This window comes from Nycticebus coucang, chromosome 8 (assembly GCF_027406575.1).
Source record: "Nycticebus coucang isolate mNycCou1 chromosome 8, mNycCou1.pri, whole genome shotgun sequence".
Classification (NCBI taxonomy): domain Eukaryota; kingdom Metazoa; phylum Chordata; class Mammalia; order Primates; family Lorisidae; genus Nycticebus; species Nycticebus coucang.
In genome coordinates this window covers 4,615,031-4,630,269 of record NC_069787.1, presented here as the reverse complement: position 1 = coordinate 4,630,269, position 15,239 = coordinate 4,615,031, and the positions used below count along the sequence as shown (strand labels likewise).

The following is a 15,239-nucleotide window of genomic DNA, read 5'->3' as shown; positions in this document are numbered from 1 at the left end:
TTGCCTAATTTGGAACTTAGGCAGGAAATACATCGGAAACTGATCATAAAAGCAGCTGGTCAATTACAGACTTACAGAAGCCTGAGGCAAAAGATTACAAATGGACACATATAATATGCCATACAAAAACATAGGAGAAGAAGCTAGCATGAGATGCTTTGAGCAATCAGGACATTTGAAAGCAGTCAACTGTACAAAGAAATTTAGAAAACCATTGGCATGCTCAGAAAATACTTGTAAAGACCTTAACCTTAAGCTGGGTACAATGGCTCACACCTGTCATCCCAGCATTCAGCAGGTGAATTCCTTGAGCTGATGAGTTCAAGATCAGCCTGAGAAAGAGTGAAACACTGTCTCTGCTAAAAATAGAAAAACTAAGACAAGAGGATTGCTTGAGCCCAAGAGTTGGAGGTTGCTGAGAGCTATGACGCCACGACACTCTACCCAGGGCAAAAGCTTGAGATTCTGTCTTAAAAACAAAAACACAAACGAAAACCTTAAGCTTACCCCCAGGCTTATCTCTAGGCTCAGAGTAAGACTAGCTGAATGTTGAAGGACTGCCCAGCAGAGACAATCTGCAAACACTAGGAGAGTTCCTCCACTCAAAGAAATCTCTGCCTAAACATTAGCTAAACATAAGCTATAGAAACATAAACTTCAGAAATAACATGTGACAAGAAATAATCTTTGTAAAAATAATTAGGATAAGTCTCAAAAAAGGGACTAATAAGACTTCAACAATTATAAAGGAAAAAAAGGGAATAAGATATGATAACATGTAACTAATCCCAGCTATTTAGGAAGCTGAGACAGATTAATCACTTGAGCCAGGAGTTCAAATATAGCTTGGGCAACCTAATGAGACCCTCATCTCTAATTAAAAAATAAAACACTGGGGTGCCGCCTGCGGCTCAGTGAGTAGGGCACCAGCCCCATATACCAAGGGTGGTGGGTTCAAATCCAGCCCTGTCCAAAGTGCAACAAAAAATAGCTGGACATTGTGGCAGGTACCTGTGGTCCCAGCGACTCAGGACACTGAGGCAAGAGAATCGCCTAACCCCAGGAGTTGGAGGCTGCTGTGAGCCACGGCGCCATGGCACTCTACCAAGGGTGACAAAGTGAGACTGTCTTTAAAAAATAAATGAAATGAAATGAAATAAAATACTGGCTTGAGGCCTGTAGCAGTTGTTACAGCACCAGCCACATACCTCAAGGGTGGCAGATTCCAACCTGGCCCAGTCCAGCTAAACAACTGCAACAACAACAAAAAAATAGCCAGGTGTTGTGGGAGGGGCCTCTTGTCCCAACTATTTGGGAGGCTGAGGCAAGAGAATCTGTTAAGCCCAAGAGTTTGACATTGATGTGAGCTATGACATTAAGGCACTCCACTGAGGGTGACATAGTGAGACTCTGTCTCAAAAAATAAATAAATAAATAAATAAATAAAAATTGAGTGGCACCTGTGGCTCAGTGAGTAGGGCACCAGCCCCAAATACCAAGAGTGGTGGGTTTGAACCTGGCCCCAGTCAAACTGCAACAAAAATAAATGAATAAAATACGTAAATTAATTAAGTTAAAATAAGGAAAAGGGGTGAGAACCCAGGGAAGTAGAAGAAACAGATTTTCAGAGATACTACTCATAATTATCAAAAACATAATGTTCAACAAAAAAATACAACAATAAAACAAGTTAAAGAAACCATTCTTGAGAAAGCCCAGAATTAGACTTATTAGACAACTTTAACGCAACTGTACTAAAGGTTCTAATCTTTCAAGGAAAGGATGAGTAAAACTAAAGAAAATCAGGAGAAGGCTATATGAGCAAAATATCAACAAATAGAATATTAATAAATTGAAAATACAACAAAGAAGCAAACAAAAATTCTGAAGATTAAAAATATAATAACTGAAATGAAAAATCTACTGGAAGTGCTTAACATCATATTTGAGCAGGCAGAAGAAACAATCAGAAAGCACAAAGATAAGACAATAAAAAACTACTGAGTCGGGTGGCACCTGTGGCTCAGTGAGTAGGGCACCGGCCCATATACCGAGGGTGGTGGGTTCAAACCCAGCCCCAGCCAAACTGCAACAAAAAAATAGCTGGGTGTTGTGGCAGGTGCCTGTAGTCCCAGCTACTCGGGAGCCTGAGGCAAGAGAATCTCCTAAACCCAGGAGTTGGAGGTTGCTGTGAGCTGTGATGTCATGGCACTCTACCAAGGTGATAAAGTGAGACTCTGTCTAAAAAAAAAAAAATTACTGAGTCTAAGGAACAGAAACAAAAAATAATCAAGAAAAGCGAACAGAGGCTAAGGTACTTATGGAACACCATCAAGTAGACCGATATATCCATAACGAGACACCCAGAAGGAGAAGAGAGAAAGGGGTAGAACAGGTATTTGAAAAAACAAGGGCCAAAAACTTCCAAAATGCAGTCATCATGAACCTATGAATATAAGAAGTTCAACAAGTTCCAAGAAGGGTAAGCCCAAAAAGAGGAGTTCTAAGACAAATGATCAAAGTGCTGAAAGAGAAAGACAAGAGAAGCTCAAAAGCAGCATGAAAGAAGTAATCATGTACATAGGAGATCCTAAATAAGATTATTAGCCAATTTTTCTTCAGAAACTTTGACATCAGAAGGTAGTGTGAAGCTGGATGGACACAGTGGCTCACATCTGTAATTCTAGCACTTTGGGAGGCTGAGGCAGGTGGATTGCTTGAGCTCAGGAGTTCGAGACCAGCCTAAGAAAGAGGGATACCCGGTCTCTACTAAAAATAGAAAAACTAGTCCTAGCTACTCAGGAGGCTGAGGCAAGAGGGTCTCTTGAGCCCAAGTGTTTGAGGTTGCTGTCAGCTACGGATCATAGCATTCTACCCAAGACAACAGAGTGAGACGCTGTCTCAGAAAATAAAAGAAGTTACTAGATTGATATCCATAGTGCTGAAAGAAGAAAATACTGTCAACTGTGTATTCTATAACTAGAAAAATTATCTTTCAAAATTCAAAAAGAATTAAGATATTTTGAGAAAAAAAAAGCTAAGTGAGTTTATTACCAAAAGACTTGCCCTAAAAGAAATGCTGAAGGAAGTCCTTTAGGTTGAAATGAAATGACTCTAGACAATAATTCGAAGGCATATGGAAAAATAAAGATAGTAATGGGCTGGGCATGGTGACTCATTCCTGTAATCCTAGCACTCTGGGAGGCCAAGGCAGGCTTGGCTCATGAGTTTGAGACCAGCCTGAGCAAGGGCAAGAACACATGTCTATTAAAAATAGAAAAATTAGCGAGGTAGTGAGGCAGGCACCTGTAGTCCCAGCTACTTGGGAAGCTGAGGCAGGAGAATCACTTGAGCCTAAGACTTTGAAGTTGCTGTGAGCTATGACACCATGGCACTCAACCCCAGGGCAGCAAAGTGAGACTGTCTCAGAAAAAAAAAAATAATAAAGTACTCAATAATGTTAAATACATGGTCAAATATATAAGCCGGTATTATTGTAATTTTTATTTGTAACTCTACTTTGTAATTATCTACAAGATTTCAAAGAATAATAAAGAAATATCATTATAATTATAGATCTATATTATTGGGCACATAATGTATAAAGATATAAATTGGTAAATCAATAACATCAGGAGGTGATGGAGTTGTATAGGATTAGGGTTTTCATATGAAATTAAAGTTACTTTGGTATCTATTCATGTTAACTTGTTTTTTATAATTTCTGAAATTTTACTTCAGATTAATATGAGGGCACAAATGTTTAGGTTACATTGTTCTCATTTCGAAGGTAAAGTTCACATTGTAGTTGAGCTCTTCACTCACAGGCGTGCTGAACACCCTCACATTGTACATGTGAGGTGAGATCCCACCACTCACCCTTCCTTCTTGTCCCTCCCTCCCCTGCCTTGCCCCCATGCTAGACTAAACTTCTGTTTTTCACATGGGTGTGTAGTTGTTTACATATTGGTTTCATATTAATATTGAGTACATTGGATACTTATCTTTCCATTCTTGATATACTTTACTAAGAAGAATGGGTTTCAACTCCATCCAGGTAAACACAAAAGATGTAACGTCTCATTTCTTATGGCCGAACCGTACTCCACGGTGTACATATACCACAGTTTGTTAATCCATTCATGGGTTGGTGGGCATTTGGATTGCTTCCACATCCTGGAAATAATGAATTGAGCTGCAACAAACATTCTGGTACAAATGACCTGGTAGTAAAATGATTTCTTTTCCTTGGGTAAATACCTAGTAATGGGATTATAGGATCAAATGGAAAGTCGACTTTTAGTTCTTTGAGAATTATCCATAGTCCTTTCCATATAGGTTGTATTAGTTTGTAATCCCACCAACAGTGCAAAATTGTTCCCTTCTTTCCACATCTAAGCCAGCATCTGCAGATTCTGGATTTTGTGATGTGGGCTAATCTCACTGGAGTTAGGTGATTTCTCAGAGTGGAGTTGATGCCCATCTCTCTGATGATTAGGGACAATGAGCATTTTTTCATGTGCTTGTTGGCCATTTGTCTGTCATCATCAGAGAAGTTTCTGTTCAATTTTCTTGCCCATTTATAAATTGGGTTCTTTGTTCTTTTCTTATTGATTAATTTGACTTCTCTGCAGACTTATTTATTTATTTAAGTGCTGTGTTATCACAGCTCACAGCAAACTCCAGCTCTTGGGCTTAGGAGATTCTCTTGCCTCAGCCTCCCAAGTAGCTGGGACTACAGGCACCCACGACAACACCCAGGTATTTTTTTGTTGCAGTTTGACCAGGGCCAGGTTTAAACCTGCCACCCTCGGTGTCTGGGGCTGGCGCCCTACTCAGTGAACAAGACACAGGTGTTGCCTGTTCTCTGCAGATTCTAGTTATCAGCCCTTTGTCAGATTCATACCATACAAATATGTTCTCCCATTCTGAAGGCTGTCTGTTTCCTTTACTTGTGGTACCCTTAGCTGTGCAGAAGATTTTTAGCTTGATCATGTCCAGTTATTTATTTTTGGTATCACTGCTATTGCCAAGGGGGTCTTCTGCATAAACTCTTTTCCCAGGCCTTGTCCATACTACCCAAATTGATCTACAGATTTGACACAATTCCCATCAAAGCACCAACATCATACTTTGAAAAACTTGTAAAAATAGTACCTCTCTTCATATGGAAGCAGAAAAACACAAAAATAACCAATATAATTTTAAGAAATAAAAACAAATCTTGAGGAATCATGTTACCAAACTTCACGTTATATTACAATTCTATAGTGATCAAAACAGCATGATACTGGCACAAAAACAGAGATATAGATAAATATATGTAATAGAATAGAGAACCTAGACCTGAAACCAGCCACATATCACCGTCTGATCTTTGATAAACCAAACAAGAGGATGCACTGAGGAAAAGAATCCCTATGTAATTAATGGTGCAGGGAGAACTGATTAGCCATATGTAGAAGACTGAAATTGGATCTGCACCTCTCACCACTGACAAAAATTGACTATTGCTGGATAAAAGCTTTAAATTTAACATGGAACAATAAAAATTCTAGAAGGAAGTGTGGAGAAAACTCTTGACATGTTAAATTGTTTTAAGTTTAGGATGTTATATGTAATCCACATGATAACCAAACATGCATATACAAAATAAATGTAATATACATATAAAGAACTATTAAAAGAATCAAACTGGTGTGCTCCAAACCATCAACTAACTATAAAAGGCAGTCAAAGAGGAACAGAGGAGAAAAAAGTGATAAGACATACAAAAAACAAATAGAAGACTTGGTGTTGTAACTCATGCCTATGATGCCTCAGGCCAGGACTTTGAGACCAAACTGCATCTTTGTAGAAAAGAAAAAAATAGCTGGGCTTGGTGACATGTACCTATACTTCTAGCTACTCAGGAGACTGAGGCAGGAAGATTGCTAAAGCTCAGGAGTTTAAGGTTGCAATAAGTGCAGCTGTGCCATTGCACCCCATCCTGGATGACAGACTGAGACACTGTCTTGAAAGAAAAAACCGGGTGGCACCTGTGGCTCAAGGGGTTAGGCCGCTGGCCCCATATGCCAGAGGTGGCACGTTCAAACCCAGCCCCAGCCAGAAACTGCAAAAAAAAAAAACACACAAAAAAGAAAAAGACAAAAATCAACCACCACCCCACAAAATAGCATAAAAGGGACCCTAAATTATTTATTACTTTAAATGTAAATGGATTAAATTCTCCAAACAAAGGAAAGAGATTGATAGAATAGTTTTTTACAAAGAAAAACACGAACAAAAGCAAAAAACAATCAGTATGCTATCTACATTTGTAAAACATGGGTGGAACTAGAGAACACTATATTAAGTAAAATAAGCCAGGCACAGAATGACTACTGGGCTGGCAGAAACTGCCAAAGGCCCAGCACTTTACTTAGAACCTCCCAGACCTGACTCCCCCCTCCTCAATTTGGTTTGAGAGGCTCCCTAAGAAAGAAGAACAGGTGGCCTGCATTCCTGTTAACCCAAAGCTGAGGGAAGTGGGACCAGGTGAGCAGAAACCAGCAAAAGTAGCCTGGAAACATCAGAAACAAAACACTTCAACACCCCAAAGAGAACATAGTGGACCTACAGTAGTGGACTCTACCCAAAAGGAAATTGTGGAAATGACAGAAGTCGAATTCAGAATATGGATGGCAAATTAAATTATTGGAATTGAAGAGAAAGTTGAAAGCCAATAAAAAGAAGCTAAAAGAATGTTTCAGGACATCGACAAAACAACAACAAAAAAAGCAAAAGGCACTAGAAAGTTACACATACATAAGAAAGGATATAAAAGAACTTAAAAAAAAAAAAACCAAGAGTCATTCAGGAAATTTCAAACTGTAGTTGAAAACTTTAACAATAGAATAAACCAACAAGAAGAAAGAATCTCAGAGCTTGAAGACAAAGCTCTCAAGATAACCCACTTATTCAAAGAGGAAGATAAAAGTATTTTCAAAATGCACTGTGTGAAGCCAACTAACATTTGAATTATAAGTATCGCTGAAAGTGAGTAAGAAAGAGTTACAGGGCAGAAAACCTATTTGAGGAAATTATCAAGGAAAACTTTCTGAGCATCACCAGAAATTTAGACGTATAGCTACACAATGGACATCAAACCAGAAAGATTCATAGAAAATAGGTCATCTCTAAAACACAGAGTAATAAGCTTGGCCAGTGTCAAAGTGAAGGAGAAAGTTCAAGAAGCGCGTCAAAAGCCCCAAATAACTTACAAAGAAAAACCCATCAGCTGCACTTCCCAGAAGAAACCCAACAAGCAAGAAGGGATTGGGGACCAGTCTTCCACTGACTTAGAAGAAACAACTGTGAGAGCCAAGGGCGGCGGGGGAGCCCAGCCAGGGCGCTCTGCTCGGAGGTCGCGGGGGCAGGGAGGACGCTGCGGGCACAGCCGGAGTCTCCGAGCCCCGCGGCCGAGCGCCCCGGACCCCGCCGCGTCCACAGCCGGAGTCCCCGAGCCCCGCGGCCCAGCGCCCCGGACCCCGCCGCGTCCACAGCCGGAATCTCCGAGCCCCGCGGCCGAGCGCCCCGGACCCCGCTGCGTCCAACGCCGGAGTCTCCGAGCCCCGCGGCCGAGCGCCCCGGACCCCGCCGCGTCCACAGCCGGAGTCTCCGAGCCCCGCGGCCGAGCGCCCCGGACCCCGTCGCGTCCACAGCCGGAGTCTCCGAGCCCCGCGGCCGAGCGCCCCGGACCCCGTCGCGTCCACAGCCGGAGTCTCCGATCCCCGCGGCCGAGCGCCTCGGACCCCGCCGCGTCCACAGCCGGAGTCTCCGATCCCCGCGGCCGAGCGCCCGGGACCCCGCCGCGTCCACAGCCGGAGTCTCCGATCCCCGCGGCCGAGCGCCCCGGACCCAGCCGCGTCCACAGCCGGAGTCTCCGAGCCGCGCGGCCGAGCGCCCCGGACCCCGCCGCGTCCACAGCCGGAGTCTCCGAGCCCCGCGGCCGAGCGCCCCGGACCCCGCCGCGTCCACAGCCGGAGTCTCCGAGCCCCGCGGGCGAGCGCCCCGGACCCCGCCGCGTCCACAGCCGGAGTCTCCGAGCCCCGCGGCCGAGCGCCCCGGACCCCGCCGCGTCCACAGCCGGAGTCTCCGAGCCCCGCGGCCGAGCGCCCCGGACCCCGCCGCGTCCACAGCCGGAGTCTCCGAGCCCCGCGGCCGAGCGCCCCGGACCCCGCCGCGTCCACAGCCGGAGTCTCCGAGCCCCGCGGCCGAGCGCCCCGGACCCCGCCGCGTCCACAGCCGGAGTCTCCGAGCCCCGCGGCCGAGCGCCCCGGACCCCGCCGCGTTCACAACCGCAGTCTCCGAGCCCCGCGGCCGAGCGCTCCGGACCCCGCCGCGTCCGCAGCCGAGTCCCCGAGCCCCGCGGCCGAGCGCCCCTGACCCCGACGCGTCCGCAGCCGGAGTCTCCGAGCCCCGCGGCCGAGCGCCCCTGACCCCGACGCGTCCGCAGCCGGAGTCTCCGATCCCCGCGGCCGAGCGCTCCGGACCCCGCCGCGTTCACAACCGCAGTCTCCAAGCCCCGCGGCCGAGCGCCCCGGACCCCGCCGCGTCCACAGCCGGAGTCCCCGAGCCCCGCGGCCGAGCGCCCCGGACCCCGCCGCGTCCACAGCCGGAGCCTCCGAGCCCCGCGGCCGAGCACCCCGGAACCCGCCGCGTCCACAGCCGGAGTCCCCGAGCCCCGCCATCGAGCACCCGGACCCCGCCGCGGCCGCAGCCGGAGTCTCCGAGCTCCCGAACCGCCTCGCGCCACCCGCAGCTCTCCGAGGCCCTGACCGTGCGCGCTGCTGCAGGGCCGGCGAGGCACCACGGGTGGGGAGAGGCCTGAGAGATCCCGGCACGGGCTGCACCCCCCGGGTCGGGACGCGGGGCCGGCAGGAGCGCGCCCCCGCTCTCCCGCCTCTTCCCCCGGCTGTTCCTCGGCGCAAGGTCCTCCCGACCCCTCCTTCCTCCCACCCGAGAGGACGCGCTGCCCTGCGCCCGCGGCAGAGGCCACCACTCCCAGAAATGCGCGAGTCCGACCTCCTTCTCCCGGACCCCAGGAGCCGGCGTCCCCGCCCTGTAGGGTTATGACTCGTCCATCTTGAAAAAAGGACTTTTCCAAATACTTTGCACTTTTGATGGTGTAGTATGGATACCAAGGAAGAGAAGAAGGAACGGAAACAAAGTTATTTTGCTCGATTGGAAAAAAACAAGCCAAAAAAAATGCAGAAACAGCCTCAGCTTTACATACAAGGACTCATACCGGGAAAGAAGAGGTTAACAGCGTCATTTTAGAGCAAGACAGACGCCACAATGCTGTGGAAGAGGAATATGTTACTGATGAGAAGAAACAGAGAAAACTAACCAGTTAAGAGAGATCAGACGTACAGAGCTACAGAGATATTACAGTATTGATGACAATCAAAACAAAACGCATGATAAAGAGAGAAGAAGGTGGTGGTTCAGAAGCCCCGTGGTCCCATGGAATACACCGCTGGAAGCCTGGATATCCTACACTCCGTAGCACTGAAGTTAACATCACTCCCAATAAGTTAGTGGAACTGAGTAAACTCTTTACACACACTATTGCTCCAGGCCAGGTCCTTTATGTGCCAGATGCCAACTATCCTTCCAGGACCTTAAGGCTGTCATCATCCAGTCCCGATGTTACCGTCTTTCCTTCATCGTCAGATGCCGCATGTGACAAACTGCCTGATGCTGACTTAGCACGAAAGGCCTTAAAACCCGTCGAAAGAGTTTTATCATCTACTTCTGCAGAAGATGAGACAGGCGTGGTGAAATTTTTAAAAATGAACTGTCAATACTTCACTGATGGAAACAGTGTGGTTGGGGCATCATGATTGTCACTCCGAATAACATCATGTTTGACCCTCCTAAGTCCCATCCCTTGGTTATGGAAAATGGGTGTGAGGACTACGGCCTCATCTGCCCCACGGAAGAAGTTGTTTCCATGTCCCTCTACAATGACATCTCTCACATGAAGATCAAAGATGCCTTGCCATCTGACCTACCTCAGGGTCTTTGTCCTCTGTACAGGCCTGGAGAATGGGAAGACCTGGCTTCAGAAAAGGACATCAACCCATTCAGCAAGTTCAAATCCATCAACAAGGAAAGACGACAGCAGAGTGGAGAGAGAACCATGACTTTGGATTCCAAATCAACAGGGTCCTTGGAGAAATCAACAGAACACACACATAGGAAGCCCTCAGGCAGCTCTGTGTCAGAAAAATGAAGGAAACTGGAATCTTCCAGGGAGACAGCCAGTGACTCTCTCACGGTGACAAAGCTCAGCAAGGGACCTTCTGATACTCACTTTGCATTTGAATCTTCAGCCAAAGAAAATGCTTTCTTTTAATGGAAGGTGATGACTTCGAGGATTCAGAAGAATTTCCTTCTCAACCTGATAGTGGAGTGGACAAAATGGACCCCTCAAAGGAGTGCCTTTTTCTCAACTCAGAAGAGCAGAAGAGGGCTGAGTCACAGAGATTCAATTCTGCTATGGAAAAGCAGGTGCAGTCAACCTTGAACTTTTCAGAAGCAGGGAATGATGCTGAACTGAAGGGGCCCTAGATGTAGAAAGCTGTGTAAAGCAAGATCTAATGCCAGAAGTGGACAAGCAGCTGGCTCCCCAGACAGCCAGGTGGAAAACACGCTGAACATACATGAAGATCTAGATGAAGTTAAACTTATTGAATATCACCTTCCTAAGAACAAAGAAGGGTTGCAGTTACCTGAAAATTTGCAGAAGGCAGAATTAAGTGATGGCAAAAGTATTGAACCAGTGGGAATAGACATCACCCTTAGTAGTTCTTTTCCTCAAGCAAATGATCCCTCAACTGAGGGCAATAAAGAGCCAGATAAAACCTAGGTGAAAGAGAGAGAGCCCCATTCTAATGAAAATGGACCTTTCTACAGAAGAAAGTATGATTAAAGAGCCTCTAGACACCTCTCTGGAATCAACTCTGGACAACGGCTATGAAGGCACACAAACAGATAATAAATCTAAAATTCAGTTATGGCTATTAAAGAGAATTCAAGTACCCATTGAAGACATGCTTCCTTCAGAAGAAGAAAAAAGCAAGACCCCACTCATGTTCCTGTGCATCAAAGTGGGAAAACCAATCAGAAAATCCTTTGCCACTCACAGCACACCCATGGTCCAACAGATATTTCCTGATTGACCTGTTCAGAGCATGACCTGGCAAAGAAGACAGTTCACAGAGAGCTTCTTGCTACAAAGCTCAGGAGAGAAATGGGACATGGGGTAGGCCCAGGATTCAACCTGACTCAAAAATCTTATGCTCCAATATCTTTTATAGTAATTCCAAAGAATATTTCAGGGGTGCAGGCCAATGTTGACAGTTTATCAAGATGTATCTCCATATATTTTGGTCTTTTAAGATTTTCTCTCATCAGTATTTGGTATCAGGGTCAATAAACTATTGCCCACAAACAGCAGTCTGGACCCTACATCTTCTGAAGAGACCAAGACCCCATGGTTGCCAGTGGTGAAGGCCTGAGTTGGACCAAAAGGGAAAAACCTCCTACCAGGCAGCACAGGTGTTCATTAAAGGTGCGCCATGGACTGAAGTCATGAGAATGGTAATACATGATGTGTGCCTAAGTAGAATCAGACAGTCTGGCTCAAATCTGGGCAGGGACGGTACCGCCTATGTGAGTTGAGGAAAGTTCTAGGACTAAATGTGTTTCACCCCCTTCGTAACAGTAAGGGAAGAGACCTGAACTGCAGAGAAGGGATAGTGTGGGGTCCAGATCCAGGCAGGGGGGAGCTACAGGTTTCTCACCTCAGAGACCAGCAGGTCTGCCCTGGGCTCGGGTCTCTGCAGGATGGCCTCAGAGACTTGGAGGGTGATTGGAAAGGTTTCTGGGAGAGGGAGACCGAGGTCAGCAGCAGCAACACCTGAAAGGCGGGGCCTGGCCTATATGCGCTCTGACACTGTGCCGTGCTGTCTCTTCCTTGCCTCAGTTTAGGCCTAGGCAATTTCATGAAGAGGACACCCTGACCTGTTGCCCTGAGCGGGAGGGACGGCATCCGTTCACTTGTCAATAACACTCATTAACATTGAAAACATGTTTCCATTTGCCCTGTCCTGTCCAGTGTAATTCTCAAGACCTAATACAGCTAGACAAAGAGCTCACATAGAGTCTTCCTGTTTTATGTCTTTCACTCTGCGGGAAACTCAGATGCTTTTTACTCCTTCTGTATTCCTTTCTGTCTAATAAAATTCCATCTTACCACTGATCTGTGGTCTCTGGTTTCCCTCTTTGATTCCCTGAGACCAAAGACCTGAAGAAAGAAAACCAGCAACATTAGTCCTTGTCCTCTGAAAAGCACAAACCAAGTTGGATTCCTGTGAAGATTTCATCAAGTGCCTGTGTGGGAGAAAAGAATAGGGGCTGGCAGACCCCAACACACACACACACACACACGCACACACACACACGCGCACACACACACACACACACAAACACACACACACGCACCTGCCCCCTAGTGACAGGAGAGTGAGGGAGGCTATGTGGAAGATTCCCAAGCTGCCCTGTGATCTAAAGGGGAAGAATGTTCTGCAAGGCAGGGCCAGTTGTGAGATGCAGGATAGTCTGCCAGGCCTGTGCTCACTGCTTCCACTTCAATGAATCAGCATTTTGTAGCAGCATGGCAGCTCCTCGCCCCACTTTGCATACACACTGGCCTGTTTTGTCAGCATAGGTGAAGCTAAGACCAACATGTTATGCAATAGAGTCCAGGCAACCTTGTTAGCAGGGTCAAAGCCCAGGCAACCTTGTTAGCAGGGTCAAAGCCCAGGATAGTAGTTCCAAATGGGATAATCAAGGGAGGTTCAGAGACAAAAAACCAGGTCTTGCTCCTGTCTTTTTTCTGATCCCCATAAGCAGAGATTCAGACCAAGGTTTGATGGCAGGTAGTCTGTTTGGCAGATAAACCATGGAAACAGGGGTGAGGGAGTGAGGAGAGGAAAATGGCACAGGAGCAGCTAATATAAGGTGCACTGCTGAGGTCTCCCTGTGCAGTGGCAAACTCAGAAATGTCCCCTGAAAGAACAGACTCTGAAGCATTTATACCCACTGGCTCTTATTTCACTGATTGAGAACATCACTTAGGAAGTTCAATCCCATTATCTTCCAAGCCAGGATAGTCTCCTGTGCTGGAGAAAGCCAGTGCCTGTGCTGACATACTGTCGATAACAAGTGAGTCCCAGACTACTTAAAACTGCCCATCTCAGCTGCAGCCAAAACCCAAGGTGCACAGAGTTGAAATGGGAGGAGGAAACCACAGGGACTCAACTACAAAGTACTTAGAAGCGATCAAGGAATATATCAGCATCTCAGGACACAAAATAAATACCCACAAATCAGTAACATGCATATATGCCAACAGTTGTCAAACCAATAATAAAATCAAAGACTCTATTTCTTTTCAAATAGCACCAAATAAGTTGAAATACCTAAGATGCGAAAGATCTATAAAGAGAATTATAAAGTTTTGAGAAAGGAAATAGTGGAAGATGTTAACAAATGGAAGAACATGCCATACTCATGGCTGGAAAGAATCAACACTGTACAAATGTCCATACTACTCAAAGCAATTTATAGATTGAATGCAATCTCCATCAAAGAACCAATGTCATACTTTAAAGAATTTGAAATAATAGAACCTTAATTCATAGGAAACCAGAAAAAACCCAAATAGCAAATGCAGTTCTTAGAAATAAAAACAAACCTAGAGGCATCACATGGCCAGATTTCAGGTTGTATTTACAGGGTTTAGTGATCAAAACAGCATGGTACTGACACAAAAATAGGGACGTAGATCTATGGAATAGGATAGAGAATCTAGAAACCCAGCCGCATATGGTCATTAAATCTTTGATAAGCCTAACAAAAATAAGCTATGGAGAAAAGAATTCTTATTTAACAAATGGTGCTGAGAGAACTGGTTTTGCATATGTAGAAGACTGAAACTGGATCCACACCTCTTACCATTGACAAAAATTGATTCTCATTGGATACAAGATTTAAATTTAAGACATGAAACAATAAAAATTGTAGAAGACAGTGTGAAGAAAACACTTGAAGATATTGGCCTGGGAAAAAACTTTAGGAGGAAGACACACCCTAGCAATAGGAGCAACACCAAAAATAAATAACTGGGATTTAATCAAGCTAAGCATACCACAAAGTAAACACACAGCCTACGGAATGGGAGAAAATTTTTGCATTTTATGAATCTGACAAAGGCCTGATAACTAGAACCTACAGAGAACTCAAATTAAACAGTAAGAAAATTGCAAACAACCCTTTCTGTAAGTGGGCAAAAGATTTGAACAGAAATGTCTCTGAGGATAACAGACAAATGCCAAAAAAAAAAAAAAACATGAAAAAATGCTCATTGTCTTTAATAATCAGAGAAATGCAAATCAAAACTACTCTAAGATAATACCTCAAATCAAAACAGTACAAGATTTCATGCAACTCCAGCGAGTTTAGCCCACATCACAAAGTTGGATGTGGAGAGAAGGGAACACTTCTACACTGCTGGTGAGATTGCAAACTATTACAAAGGCTGTTAATACAGCCTTTTTGGAGAGAATATGGAGAATACTTAAAAATCTAAAAGTAGACCTTCCAGTTGACCCTGCAATCCCATTACTAGGTATCTACCCAGAAGAACAAAAATCATTTTACCACAAAGACATTTGCACTAGAATGTTTATTGCAGCTCAATTCATAATTGCCAAGTCATGGAGACAACCTAAGTGCCCATCGACCCATGAATGGATCAACAAATGGTGGTACATGTATACCATGGAATATTATTCTTCCATTAAAAAGATGGAGACTGTACATCTTTTACATTTACCTGGATGGATTTGAAATACATTCTTCTTAGTAAAGTGATGCCAGAATGGAAAAATAAATAGTCAATGTGCTTCATACTAATATGAAACCAATATATAACCAATGAGCTCATGAGAATGATAAAACACTAACATGGTCCAGTTCGGGATAGAAGGAAGTGGGACGGGGAGGGGGTAGGACGTTTGGCACAGGAGGGAGGGCATGAGTGGGATCTCACCTCATGTGCACAATGTAAGGGTGTGTAACACGCCCCCTGGGTAAGGGGCTCTTCTACACATGCACCTTATCCCAGA

The 15,239-nt window shown here is 45.3% G+C and overlaps 1 pseudogene; it reads left to right on the top strand.

Annotated features, from left to right (window-relative positions):
• Nucleotides 1-9,174: 9,174 nt before the first annotated feature.
• Nucleotides 9,175-11,228, top strand: LOC128592410 (nuclear receptor coactivator 7-like; annotated as a pseudogene).
• Nucleotides 11,229-15,239: the final 4,011 nt, after the last annotated feature.